The sequence below is a fragment of the Drosophila willistoni genome (assembly GCF_018902025.1).
Source record: "Drosophila willistoni isolate 14030-0811.24 chromosome 2R unlocalized genomic scaffold, UCI_dwil_1.1 Seg200, whole genome shotgun sequence".
Taxonomy (NCBI): Eukaryota; Metazoa; Arthropoda; class Insecta; order Diptera; family Drosophilidae; genus Drosophila; species Drosophila willistoni.
The window spans coordinates 1,528,221-1,542,486 of record NW_025814051.1 but is presented as its reverse complement, the minus strand read 5'-3'; the positions used below and the strand labels follow the sequence as shown (position 1 = coordinate 1,542,486).

The 14,266-nt window shown below is 33.6% G+C and overlaps 1 protein-coding gene across 1 annotated transcript in view; it reads left to right on the top strand.

Moving 5' to 3' along the window:
- Positions 1 to 2,664: 2,664 nt before the first annotated feature.
- Positions 2,665 to 14,266, top strand: part of LOC6641621 (protein decapentaplegic) — a 43,091-nt gene continuing 31,489 nt past the window's right edge. Inside the window, exon 1 of the mRNA XM_023175480.2 lies at positions 2,665 to 2,757. The gene's annotated coding sequence lies outside the window, so the exon portion shown is untranslated. The remainder of the gene's footprint in view (positions 2,758 to 14,266) is intronic.

The window sequence follows — 14,266 nt, the reverse complement described above, 5'->3', positions numbered from 1 at the left end:
TGTCTGTTTGTCCGTCTATCTGCTGTCTGTCCATCTCACTGTCTATCGATGCCGCCGCCAGCTGTGTGCCACCAACTTCCCGCCGCTCACCTAGCCCATCATGTTACAATGTGTTGTCTGCGTTTATTGATTTATTAGAAAATTCCAATGAACAAGTTTCATAGTAATACACGACAACAAAAACAACAACAACTACAACAGCAGCGGCAACAACGAACGATGAACGAACGAACGATGTTGCAGCAGCAGCACAAACAATATGGCATACAACAAGAAAAAAATGAACGAGAGCAAAGCCTTTGTACTTAATAATACTTACAATAAATGGTTGGAAAAGCAGCAACAATTGCTAATATGACTTAAGACTATCTTTTGGCAAAAACTTTTAATAGGAAACATTGCGTATACGTAATGTGGGAAGTGGAAGGAAGAGTAATTCATGGGTTGCATTATCATATCTTTTTATGCAGTATGAGGTAGAAAAAGGCAATATTGGTTACCCTAAAATTATCTGTCGACCTTAGTTTAGAAGGGTATAGACAACTCCTTATTAAAACTTTCGACACAGAGTTTTATATTTTTGTATATTCGAAATGAAAAAAATCTGATGCATGCTAAAAAATTCTTTAAAAATTTGTGTTATCTTGGAATATATAATCCGAATATATTCCTAACACAGAATCTCTTAACAAATTTTGCTAGCAAACTGATAAAAATTGTTGTTTCCAATAGTCCCCAAAGGATTAAGGACTGCAGGGACTAATGAGGAATCCTTATCTCTCAGAGATTAAAGATTGGTATATCTCTAAGTCCATGAAGAGATTCATTTCTACCTGCTGCAGGGTATCCTAAAGTCGGCGCTGAAAAATTAAATGATTAAATTAGTTGTAAACCTTTTTCCTTAAAAAATTGTCTCTCTAAATTTTGCTGTTGTTGAAGAAAAACTATCTGGCAACTCTAAAAGTGATTTAGCTTTAAGCATTTGGCAATCAATTTGGATTTGTCTGAAACACTATGAAGAGTTTAAAGAGAAACAAAGTTAAAGGAAAATAAACAACAACAAGTGTAACAAATTTCAAAGAGATAGGGAGAGAAAAAGAGAGAAAGGGAGTAGGCGGGTGTGTGTGAGAGAGAGACGTCGACCCAAAGAAAGTCCAACTCTAATCGATTGACTCTGATGTGACTCTGACTCTGACTCTGAGAGAGTTGAAATATTTATTGTAATTGTCTTCAGCTGTGCTGACTTACTTGGACTTGTTTGTTTGTTGTTGTTGTTGTTTTTTTTTTGGCTTGATTAATAATTAATCGCACACACACACACACACACTTATACTAGCATACAAAGAAAGAGAGATATATCAACATATACATATGCATATTTCGCCGCTTGCTTTAATTACTCAACTTAAATGGCGCTTTGAGTGGACTTAAGCAACTTGATATAGTGAGATTTTGTAATTGTATGTGTGTGTTTGACTGTGTGTGTGTGTGTGTGTGTGTGTAACGATCGACTCTCACTACTACTACGTGTTAAAAAAAAAAAAAAAATAACTAACTAACTAGCTCGCCACGGTTGCTGCTATTGCTGCTGCTGATGTTGATGTTGCTGCTGCTGCGGCGACTTCTCAGCGACGGCTTCGTCTCCGCTCTGCTCTGTGGGACTCTTTGGGGGGCTTTTTGCTTGGCTTGGGTTTTGCTTGATTTTTTCGTTCGCTTTTGCCTTTGCCAGTTTGCCTTGCCTCGGCCGCTTTGGATGCTCATTCAGTTTTTTGCGCTCAACGCTTGTTGTACGGAACCGTTTTGTTTGTCGCCAAAAAAAACAAAAAAAAATAAATAATAAAAAAAAAATACATATACATATATCCATCTATATACATTTATTCATATTTATGTATATAGTAAATCCATATATGTTTGTGTCGATGTTGTTGCTGTCGATAGTTCTTTAAGCAGTTTTTTTTTTGTTTTCCTTGTTCTCTGTTCTCTGTTGTAACATTTCGCGGTTTCTGCGGCTGTAAAACACAAAAAAAAAACAAAAAATAATATAAACTGAGAATAAAAAAAAAATAATGTAATCAAAAAAAATTAACGACAAACCAACAAAAACAACAACAGTAACAACATCAGTAACTAAGCGAGATAGCAGCAACAGCAGCAGCCTCAAGAACACACACCAAGTAAACAACAACACAGCCTCTCGAAGTCTCGGTTAGTCTCATCTCAACTTGCCTCGAGTTCCGCGATTAAAAAAAAAAATTGATATATATACATACATATATAAATATATGTAAAAAAAAAAATACATATATAAATATAAAAATTATCCATTTGCATGTGTCTGCGTATGCGTATATATATTTGTGTATCTCTCCATCTCTCTTTCTCTCTCTGTCTCTATCATTGTGTCTCTGTGTGTGTATGTGTCTTAGTGTGAGTGAGTAAATCGAAAAAGCCAAGAGCTAACCACAAGCCAAGCCTAAAGCTTTGTCTATCCACAATGTGAAGTTTTTTATATTCAAAGAAGTGTGTGATTTCAATAAATATATATATATAGAAAAAGAGAAAAGCAACAAAATAATAAAATATTGAAAAATATATATAAATGATTCCTGTGTTTCATCTAAATCATTATACATCCTGAATAAATATAATGTATGCAACGATTGTGAATTGCCAGAATTGGTTGTTGTTGCAGTTGCAGCCAAAGGATTTGTGGATTTTAGAAAGCTGCTGAAATCGGTCGTCGTAAGGCACAAGGTAAGCCACAAAATCAGCTAGTGAGTGCGTGAGTGACTGATATCTGTGTGTGTGTGTCAGTTTGCGTGTGTGTGTGAGCGACAGTCAGAACGAAATTGATGGGTGGTGGCAACCCTAGATTTAATAATAACGCGCATACGCCATGCTGGTTGCCATATCCAATCGAAAAACGCATTCAGCAATTTAACGCCAAAGTAATCCATATTAAAAGCAAAACTAATATTATTAAATGGCAAATATTAAACTAAAAGTGAAGTTTTTTGTCACTGAAGAAACTTTATATGCATTTCACACCTTTTATTCTGCATTTTCTTGCTAATTTGATTTCAATTTAAGTCATGGTAACTTATTTATCGAACTAAAAGTGAGTTTTTTTTGCCTCAAATAAGAGGGAATACTTACATATATGTATGGAACACCATTTATTCTAAGCCTTGTTGCTAATTCTACTTAAATTTAAGTCATGGCAATTTACTTAAGTTGCTTTTGTAGTTGTGTGACAAAGGTTTTCTTTATAACTCATATATATAAAAACGATAAATTGTGGTTAAAATTTAACATTTATTTGTTACAAATCAAATATTTACTTGACTTTTGAATAGTGAAATTTCTGTTCGATTGCTCATTTAAATTTGAACCTAACTAGCCATAAATTTAGAAAATAGAAAGTCATGCCACATAGCTGATTAGATTGTGGTTTAAAGTTCTTACAAAGTTTCTTTAGTCTATACATTTCTAAAGAAATTATGTGGTTTCATATAGTTTCGTTAGTCTATACATTTCTAAAGAAAGTGTGTGGTATAAGATAAACTTCTATTTTTTGTACTTATTACAAACTCAAAATTCGTAGAAAAATATTCAAAATCAATAGAATAGAGTTAGTAGAACCCAAATATTTAATGCATAGTCACAGAAATTACCTGCAAGTACAATTCAAATCAGAAATATGTGATTTACCTAATTCAATTAAATCAAATTTTTTCCATACTAGTTCTAAGGAAATGCTGACTATTCCTTAGCGACAGTCATTAAATACTTAATATGGACAGTAATCAAATTAATTTTTTCTCAAATATAAATCTTTCATTATAATTGCATATTCATTAAGACAAATGATGAACTAAATCAACAACATTCCACACAATTCACAATTAGCGCGACAACAAGAAATCGAGAGAGACAGAGAGAAAGGGGGGAAAAAACCCTTCGATCGGAAATGTATATAGGTACGAGTATGCATGGACAAGGTTGATAATTTATGGCGCCATTTGGTTAATTAAATAATTGCATGTGACTCGATGGGCGTGGTGGTGGAGTGGAGCACAAGTCAGTCAGTTGACATCGATTACTGTTGCATAAGCGTTTGGCTTAAACTGAAATCTATGGCCCTATCGGATTACATGTACTTTAAACCGATTTGCATTTAAACTGAATGAGATAAACAAAGAATATACTAAATCAAATGGAAAGCGCACTTAGCTTGATTAACAATGCCCAATTGTGTTTATTAATTGCGATGCAATTTCGAAAAGGTCAAACAAAATATACAAAGTATATAAAAATACAGTAATTCTATGAAAAGTGCAAATGTAGACTTGTCTATACCCTTTACATGAAGACTTTACCTAAAGTTTCAATACATTTAAAAACAAATCTTCTGACCTACATTTTATATGCACTTTCTTTCAATACAGTTTCAATTAGAATTGTCTAATTACAATCAACAATTATTTCTAATAAGTCAACCCCCTGGCACCTCCAACGGGCTATAGAAGGCTACATAGAACTATAACTCTCTTAGTCTTAGACTATGTCTTTGTGGACAATAATATATCCTTTATGTCTATAGTTAAGAGGTATAAGGCTACATAGAACTATAACCCTCTTAGACTTAGACTATGTCTTTGTGGACGATAATATATCCTTTATGTCTATAGTTAAGAGGGTATAAAAATTGTTTGCTCGTTTGTTGTTTGCTGTGAATGTTTTAAAAATTTTTGGTTTTTTTTAACCGAATATTTGGCTATAGAAACTTGTTGGCTAGGTGTGAAATTGATAGCTTCGAAAAAAACCTGATAAAAAAAACCAAAAGCAAAAAAAAAAAACGAAAAATACAATAATGAAATAACCGACATCGACTACGATGAGACGACTATGAAGGTCTACCACTTTCAGAAATTCGACAAAAAAAAAAAAAGAAAACGAAACAGAAAAAAAAAAACGTGAGCACGCAATCAAGCAACAAGTTGGAAGTGGCTCCATCTCACATCTCCGTGTTTGCTGGCCTGGCAAATCACATTGCTGATAACAACAACTAAGCAATGCGGCAATAATTTGACTCCCCTTCCATGCTTCACCTAAGTGGCTACTGGTCATCAGCATGGGGAAGGCAACTTTGCTGGCTTAGGCCAACATTTTATCAAAAGTGGTGGCATTAGCTAGCCGCTGGCTGCTGGCCGCTAGTCTCCTAACTACCACCACCCTGCCACCCTTTCTCTGTCCCACTTCAGTGTTCCAAGATTGCATGCAAAACGAAACTGGTCACACTGGACCATAAGCGGGAGGCAAACAGTGGGAAGCAGAGGAGGCAGCCTCCCAATAGTTTCACTTATTTTACACGCATTTCTTAACGATAAATAAATTCCACAAGCAGATGCGACCGAAGACGACGACGACGACTACGACGAAGACGACGACAAAACCAAAGCAACCTGCCTGCTCCGGTCTGGGTCTGAGCCTGAGCCAGAGCCTGGTCGGTAACAACTTTTGCTATCACGTTTCCATGCAAAAATTTCATTGGTATTTTGCTTGTACTTGAATTGCATATATGCAGGTGAAGCCGGCGTAGAGTAGGAGTAGGAGTTGCTATTGCAATTGCTGTTGCAGTTGTTGTTGTTGCTTGTGTGGCAGGTGGCAACTGCAACTAATGCTCTAGCTTTGGCACTGGCTTTGCCTCTCGTGGTTGAAAGTCAGTTTTGGTCAGTTCTGCCCGGTGGCTTGGACTTTGGCTCGAGCTCCAATATAGTTGGCAAATTGAAATATTTCCGCCTTTAAATGTGGCGCCTAAGACGCAAAATGGTAACAACCAATAGAGGCTAGGGGTTGGCTACATGCAATCAATTTAAATTAGTATTCGTTTTATAAAATAATCAAATATTAGATAAGTGGAGCAAACAAATTTGTGAAAAACGAATCATGATTGGGTAACATAATTTTATTAAAATATAATCTTAAAATAAAAATACACAAAATCTACTGACTATTTGAAGTTTAATTGAAATTGATGAAGAATTAAAGGTGGTAATGGAAAATATCTTCTTTTACTCTTGATTTAAATTGACTAAATTTATTTTTTAGTCGTTGTATAAGATAAGAATGGATCGAAATTGAAGAAATTCAAAAATGAATGTTGAATGTCTAATAGAAATATTTTATTTTACAATTTAGACTTAGGTAACATCATAATATTTATGCGAAACTCATATGTCATTTATATTGTCAATCATAATTTGTCAAAATTGGAAGATGAATGAACTCATATTTCAAGGTGGCATAGACAAACAATTTGTTCTTTTTTTTTGCCATCTGCTAAGCAAACAAAAAGAAGTATAAAGAAAATCTTAAATATTTTTTAAGGTCATCTGCTCAAAAGAACCTAGTTATACTGGTTTTTTCGAATTCAATTCTAAGTCAATGTGGCGTATACTTGATATGTGTTAATATGCGAACATTTCTTCTGGCCTTTCACTGATAATAGCAATAATATTCATAAATTGAATACATTGTAGATTGAATCGATATTATTATATATATGTATATAATGATTTATCATGTCTGACACTTGGGCCAAACCACTTGTCAAATGGTTAAGAATCGAACAACACCCAACGACAATCGACAAACGACAAACGACAACGGCAACATGCTGTGATTTTAGATAAATTCATAACTCAAAGCCTAACTTGTCTTGCCTTCAAAGTTCAAATCACTTGGCACTCGGTTATGTCTGTATGCGTGTGTGTGTGTGTGTGTTTGTATTTCATTTTAATTATTTATTTATGCCGTATTTTTGCGCGCCTTCATAACATACTCGTACATCGATAAGCCTCAAATGGAGAGACATCATTTACATTTACAGTTATGCGGGTCGATTTGCTTGGGTTTGAATTGCTTTTTTTTTTGTATATTCGGTTTGTTTACATTTACTCAGAGCAGCCTGCAGCAGCAGCAGCAAACACCAACACCAACACCAACATCAACAGCAGCAACATCAACCAATATCAGCTGTAGCCCAGGGCAAAATTTTTGATTTAACGAACTTGAAATTGCTGTAAAAACAACAAGCAAAAAACAAAAAAAAAACGATAAAATGTTCATAGCTTATATCTTTTCCTCTTTCCCACACTACTGTTGTTGCTGCTGTTGCTGCTGTTTATGTTGTTCTTGTTGTTGCCGTTCTGGGATATCCCTAGATTTCCATTGCTCTAATTCTGAGAATTTAGTTCACTTGATAATTGGTTTGGGAATGGGGAATAAGAACGACTGATTAGGAGTTAAACTAAAGTCTATTGCTTTATAGTGCCTTAAAATATGTTCTGCAATTATTTCAAAATCTACAACTAAATAAGCAAAATATTTTAATCATTGTTTCTACTATTTAAGAGTTTTCATACGACATTGAAATTCGACAACGAAGTTTCATTTAAATTGATTAAGCAATCAAACAATCAAAAAGCCAATCTTTAGTTTAAAAAAAAAAACTTTAACCACCTGATTGAAAAAAAATTTTTTAGGGCTAAAAAGAATATTATTATGGGAGCTTTAGTCAATCAAGAGAATATATGTATTAAGCATAATACAAACTATTTCGGATTTCAAAAGTTCACACAAATTACTGATCTATAGCTTCAAGATTATAATTATGATATATGTATATATCTAAAACTATTTAATATTTCCCTTACACTTGCAGCATTGATTACGTTTTGTAATTAAAGTTTCAGAAAAATCAAACTACTTACAAATAATCTTGACTTTATAAATTGTCAAATATTTTAAAACTTTCGATGGCTAAAAATATAAAATAAAAAAAAGAAAAATTTCCAGAACTGCTTTGATTGTATTGCAAGTAAAAATGAAATATGGATACGGAAAAATTGGCGTAAAATTGTTAAGGTATATTATTTCTGGCGCTTCTTTAATGTACAAAACACTTTTAGAAACTTAATTATGAAAAACGGGTTTAGATAATAAAATTTTGTAAGCCTTAAAAACATAAATGACAAAATTTTCAATGCATTCTTGATGTATTATTTTCTACTAACAGTTTATAAGATTCAACCTTCCGACAATAATAAGTAAATGCGTATTTTTCTCTGCGTAATTGATGTACAACATCATTAAATTTGTTATTTTCAAACCAATAAATGTTCCAATGAAAAATTTAATTTATAATAGTTTTTTTTTATGATTTTAAATGATTGATCAATAAAAAAATCACCCTCGATCGGTAAGGAAATTGTGTTCTTAGACACATCAAATGCCATTTCTAAACTTTAAGCTTCAAATTAATGTTTTATGCAACGCTGAGGGGTTAAGAAACATATTTCAACCAAATAATCATAGAGTGACAAAAAAGAAAGGTATTCAGAGCATCAACCTATGAAAAAAGTACAAAAATATAATAAATTTAATTTTCAGCGATATATAGGATAAAAAAGTTCATATAGTGTTGGCTGGCATAGGCTCAAATCGCCCCTCAATGCATAGCCAGGTTCCAGGTTTATCCCAAATTAAGTAAAAGAAAGGACTTCACTTAAATCCATTTGCTGCAAATTAAGATATATATTTCTAACGGTTTAGTTACAGATTTTTGTAAATTAATGCTTATAAAATCGAATTATGGGAAAAAATATTCTTTCAACTTTTACTTTCCTTCTAGATTATTTCGACATATTTTTTTGTTATTGCTTTACTTATATATTTTTTATCATATCTACTATAATTAGCACAAATATTGATTCTAAACACGTCTATACACACACACACACATATTGGATTACAAGACTTTTGAAGAAGAAAACAACAGAGAATAACACGTTTTCAGTGTAACCCTCACAGTTAGCTGGATACGCCAGTTTGAACCACTTTCAGTTGGTTGTGAAGAGTTCTAACCAGGCTCAAGATTAACTAACTTATAGTGCTAGCAAACATCACAATATCGTTTATATGAATGTAAATACGTGTGTATGTATATAGTTTGATCGTAACCACAGAATTTCAAGGAAGCAGCCATAAAAAACAATGCAAACAAAGCATTAAAATTAACATTAACATTTACGACAAATGTTAAGAAAATTTCTATAATCGTATTGAAGGTAATTTACATTTTTATGTAACAACTACTTGCTATAAAAATAAAATGCATTAACTATGTTACAGCACTTGACTCTTTTATTATTGTTGTAATTATCATAATTGCAATGCAATAGAGACACAGACACAGAGAGAGAGAGGGTTTACGAGACAGAGATATATAGATAGTCTCACATAGTTAGTCACAGTCAGAGTCAACATCCTGTGGTTTATTCACACTCCAGATAGAAGCTTTTGTCTCACTGGCTTTAAAATGTTCCATTTTCATTGATGCAAATCGGTTATCAAGTGACAAGAAAGTACTCAGGCAGGCACGCAGGCACATTTATAGATATACAGGGTGCTTACAAGGTATTTTTATGGATTTTAATAAGCAAATTGGGGTAGCAATTGGAATTAAACCATAAAACTAGTCAAGAAATTTATTATGACACTAAAAATATATTGCAAATATTGCATTTTTGTGGTGCACTATTTTAACGGAGGATCTTTAAAGTGAGGGATAGAAAGGTGAGGGGAGTAATTAGTTCTTGAAAAATGCTGTTTTGTACCAAATTTGAAAAAAATAATTATCTTTTAAGGACGAAATACAAGTCCAAATAATTTCTGTTTCAATATTAAAGACTTTTCAGTTTCAGACGTCTACAATGATACACAGATATCAAGACCCGTTCATAGTGGCACAAAGCTTTCATATTTATTATTATTATTATAAGTATAGGATATAGTTGTAAACTATCAACCAAACTAAATTTTACAAGCACTGGCAACTAAGGCTTTTGGGTTAGACGAAAACTTCATCCATACACTAGCCTGGGACTCGAACCTAATACTTATTTAATTTTTTGAAAAAAGAATGTGTATCTACTTTTGGGGACTCAAAAAACAGTTTTTTCTTGAAGATCTTAATGGCATAAAGGGTCTGGACACACCCCAAAATATTGATATTTCTAATCATTTTATACTTTTTTTCGATTGTCGGTCGGTCAATTTTTAGAAATCCTCAAATTGACAAAACGCCCTTCTCCAAAATTACTAAATTCTTAAACCACAAAATCTTAATTTTATGACGGGGACACCCCAGATTCGAATCAGTGATCCGAAATTCCCAAATTAGAGAAGAATAAGAAAACCTCTCACCAGCATATTTGTAACGATTGATTACAACGTTCTAAAAACAAAATTTCTATAACTAAATACTTATTTTAATAATTATAAACAAAACAAGACTTTTTTCCGGACTCTTAGAAATTTGCTTGCTTGGTAAATAATAAGAACTTGAAAAGCAATATGTCATTACATATGGACTTTGAAACTATTTAGTTTGAAATACTTTTCTGAGTCACCCTGTATAAATTGGTGTGTGTGACTAAGTGACACGCGTTTTAAGCATCCATTGCAGCTGCTGCTGCTGCTGCTGCTATTGCCGCTGCTGAAGCGGCTATCACTTCACTTGACTTCACTTCAATAAAGCAGCAGCAGCAGCCTCGCAGTCTCTTCTCTCGCTGTGAAAGAAACTTTGCCTCTGATAAGCTTATGTTTTTAAAAACAAAGTAAAAAAAAGGTCTTCTTTGTAATTGTTGTTGTTGCTGATGCTGCTGTGTCCAGTTGTGACACAAAGTGGGATAGAGAGCAAATGAGAGGGAGAGAAAAAACAGCACAAGGTTTGCTAAGGCGGCAACGCAACGGCGCTTGGGTTATAGCAATTTACAATAACAGCAACTACACCATACTATGCATATAATAAAAGCAACAACAACAACAACAACAACAACAACAACAACAACAACAACAACAACAGCAACATCTACTACCAGCGTCATCGACGACAACAACGACAACGACGACTACTCCACCAACTGGCAGCGACGTTGATTGCCACGGAATGCCGTCAAACAGGTTAAAAATGTAGGTAGAAATTCAATTAAAAATTGGTTATTTATTTATTTTAGCATGCACAGAGATCAACAAGTATCACCAAGTCTCTCCATCTCTATATCTTTCTCTTTCTCAAATCTACAAAAATTGTTAAATAAATAACCAACATAATCTAAATAATTTAATTAAGTTTTACTTAACTGTGACACGCAACATTTTTTAGTTGTCTCCTGTCAAAGAGAACTCAAATCTCGCAAAACTGTCAATCAAATTGGCGTCAAGCATGAGCCGTGCCACCATCACCAGCCACCAGCCACCGGCCACCGGCCACCGGTCAGCAGCCATCAGCCACTAGCCACTAGCCAGCATCCAACAAGGCAATTTTGAAAGTGAAAACCCCGAAAAGCTCAGCATGTGGCCCCCAGCAACAGCAACAGCAGCAACATCAGCAGCAGCAGCAGTGACAGTAGTTAAGTGACCAGTTAAGGAACAGGCAAATGTTAAATCAGTTGCAGCATTTGCTTAGCTTTCTGGAAAGAAATTTGCAATAAAAAACTAATATGGCTAAAAATTTGCAAGAATATCAATCAAATTCATATTTAATGAGTCAACGATTGATAGTCGACATGCTAGTACCCTGTGTCACAGCATTTTTTTTACCACTTATTAGGGGATTATGAATATATAATGAAAACTCTGCTGATTCAAAACAACTTAATGGTTCTTGAAAAAGCTATGTAGGCAACCTGCTCCTTCTTTTGAAGGTTGACCTAAGGCCAGCTTAAACGATTATAATTGTAAGGATACACTCAATTAAGCAATGTATCAGTTATTTTTCAAAAAGAAACTTGGAATTTTAAATTTTGATGATAGTAAATTATATTGGCGACCTTTTTCAATCGCTTTGAACGTCTTGTTCAATTCCTTCCAAGTCGACGTATGTATTTTTGTTAATATCGAACAGAGGATTTTTTTTTCTGTATCATTAAAACTTGTATGTTTTTTTGTTAATAGAGATAAAATACATTTCATGTCTAAAATTTTAAACCGAAATATTTATAAGATATAGGATCGGTTTTAAAACCATAAAAGTACACAGTTATTAATCATGAAATTTTCTAGATATTCTATTTTCCCGAAGTATTTTATATGGCGAATGGACATAAAATTGAATCTCTAAATCTAGTACTCGCCTTTAAGCCTCAAGCACCATTTACGATTTTTTTATGTACTGTTTTTTCTTTCAAATCTTTACGTGCGTTAATTATTTTAAGATCATTTTATAAAAGTAAAGTCCAAAGTCTAAAACTATGCATATATATATATGTATTCCCTGTTTTCCAAATGTGACGTTTTTTCTTTTGTCTCGCTTATAACGACACCGTTTTGCAAGTTAAATGAATTACATCATTATAAATCTGAAAACTCTGATAAATAAATCGATGTCGACAATAGAAGTTCATATTCCCTTGCAGTATATGTAAGTTATGTATGTATTTCAAATATTTTAAAATCAATAATATTTTCTATTGTTTCTATGACATCTATGACATAAATGTTATAAATAATATTGAAAGCCTTATTCGATAATGTGATGAGGTATTTGATATGTTCAAATTCTAAAAAAACGAACTACTTTTTCTTACATACATTAAATGTATTTAAAATCGTTAATCAAATGATTTTTTTTTCTAACAAAAAGTCGGAAGTGAAATCAATCTTCAATTTATTGAAAACATCAACAACTTTACTTTAATTGGAATAGTTTAATTATACTGATGAGGACATTTTTCAAAAAAGATGTGCCAAAATTACATATGTATGAAAAATGTTTCCATCAATAAGAAAAAAACGAAGGTCCTTGATTTTGTAAAGAGATTTGTAAATAGATTTCCTATGTAACTATGCGATTTTTATTTGAAATTAGCTACTATGACAATCTATTCCCATATTCCAGTTCAAACCGATATCATTTTGTGTTATTACAATTACTTATGCACATATTTGTTGGCAAAAACCGCAAACAAAAGTTAATTTTAGCCGATCTATTTATAAATATCTAGATTTTTGCGGCCCACTAACCAAACAAAACTAAACTATAATAGCAATAGCAAAACTGATCCAAGCCAAGTGTGAGAGGTGGCCATATAAATAAATACGTATACGTTTACGTATATGTATGTGTGTACAGATATATATGTATGTATGTATATACGTAAGCCCAGATATAGTTACGACCCCAAGCCATAAGTATGTAATTGGTAACTGGTTGCAACACAGCAAAGCAACGTCAACAGCGATTCGAGTCGAATTGAGTCGAGTCGCAAAGTCGAGTTTGCTGCAAAGACAGAGTGAGAGAGTGAGAGAAGAGGGAAGATCTGTCTGATGGATCGTTTCAATTTGTGACCGTGACATGCATGATTAAGATACTAATGCCTTCGATTTGAAGATGAGAGCTTGATCAGATCAGGTTGCTCAGCTGGAAGTGCGCGGGGTCTGTCAAAAATACGTATTTATGTACATGCTGGGGACCTTTGGTTAATCTTAAGTTTTTTTTTCGTTTGTTTTTCTTAATTCGCAACTGCAAAAAAGAAATTTACACTTAAATTCATTTGAACTATTTAAGTTTTAAAGAACTGCTTGCTTTCCAGGAAGTGTTCAATGTGGGGGCTAGGTAGAAAAGGTAGGTAGCCAGTCAAACAGAAAGACAGGCAGACAAATGATCTTGGGCGAGAAGCGTTCCGTTCGCCCGTTTTGCCCTGTTTGATGATATATGATGGAAATGTTTCGTTTCTGGCCTTCGCTATGAATTCATAATGGCTGTGTGTGTGTGTGTTTTGGTGTGCTATGCGTATTGTGGAAAAATCTGTGGCATGCCGCCGTGGAAAATGTGTGTGAGTGTGTTATTTTTTCCACCCAACTCTCTGTGGTATGTGAATTTACGAGCATTTAGGTATGGGGATTTTTCTTTTATTTTATGCTCTTCAATCCCCAGCTCTTTCTCTCACTCCCTCTCTCTGTCTCTCACTGATCGACCCAATAAAATGTTGGTCTAAATATGCGAAATGGTCAATTTAAATGTACTACAATGACATGCATCTTTTGTACTGGAAAAATTGTGAAATTCCCTCAAATTGAAGTGGGCTGAAGATGGATGGCGCCAGTTTTATCTAAATGAAGACTCATCATTATTACCTATAAGCACATTTCCACTCTGAGAGATTTAAGTAGAATCAAAACAACTCAATAAATATGT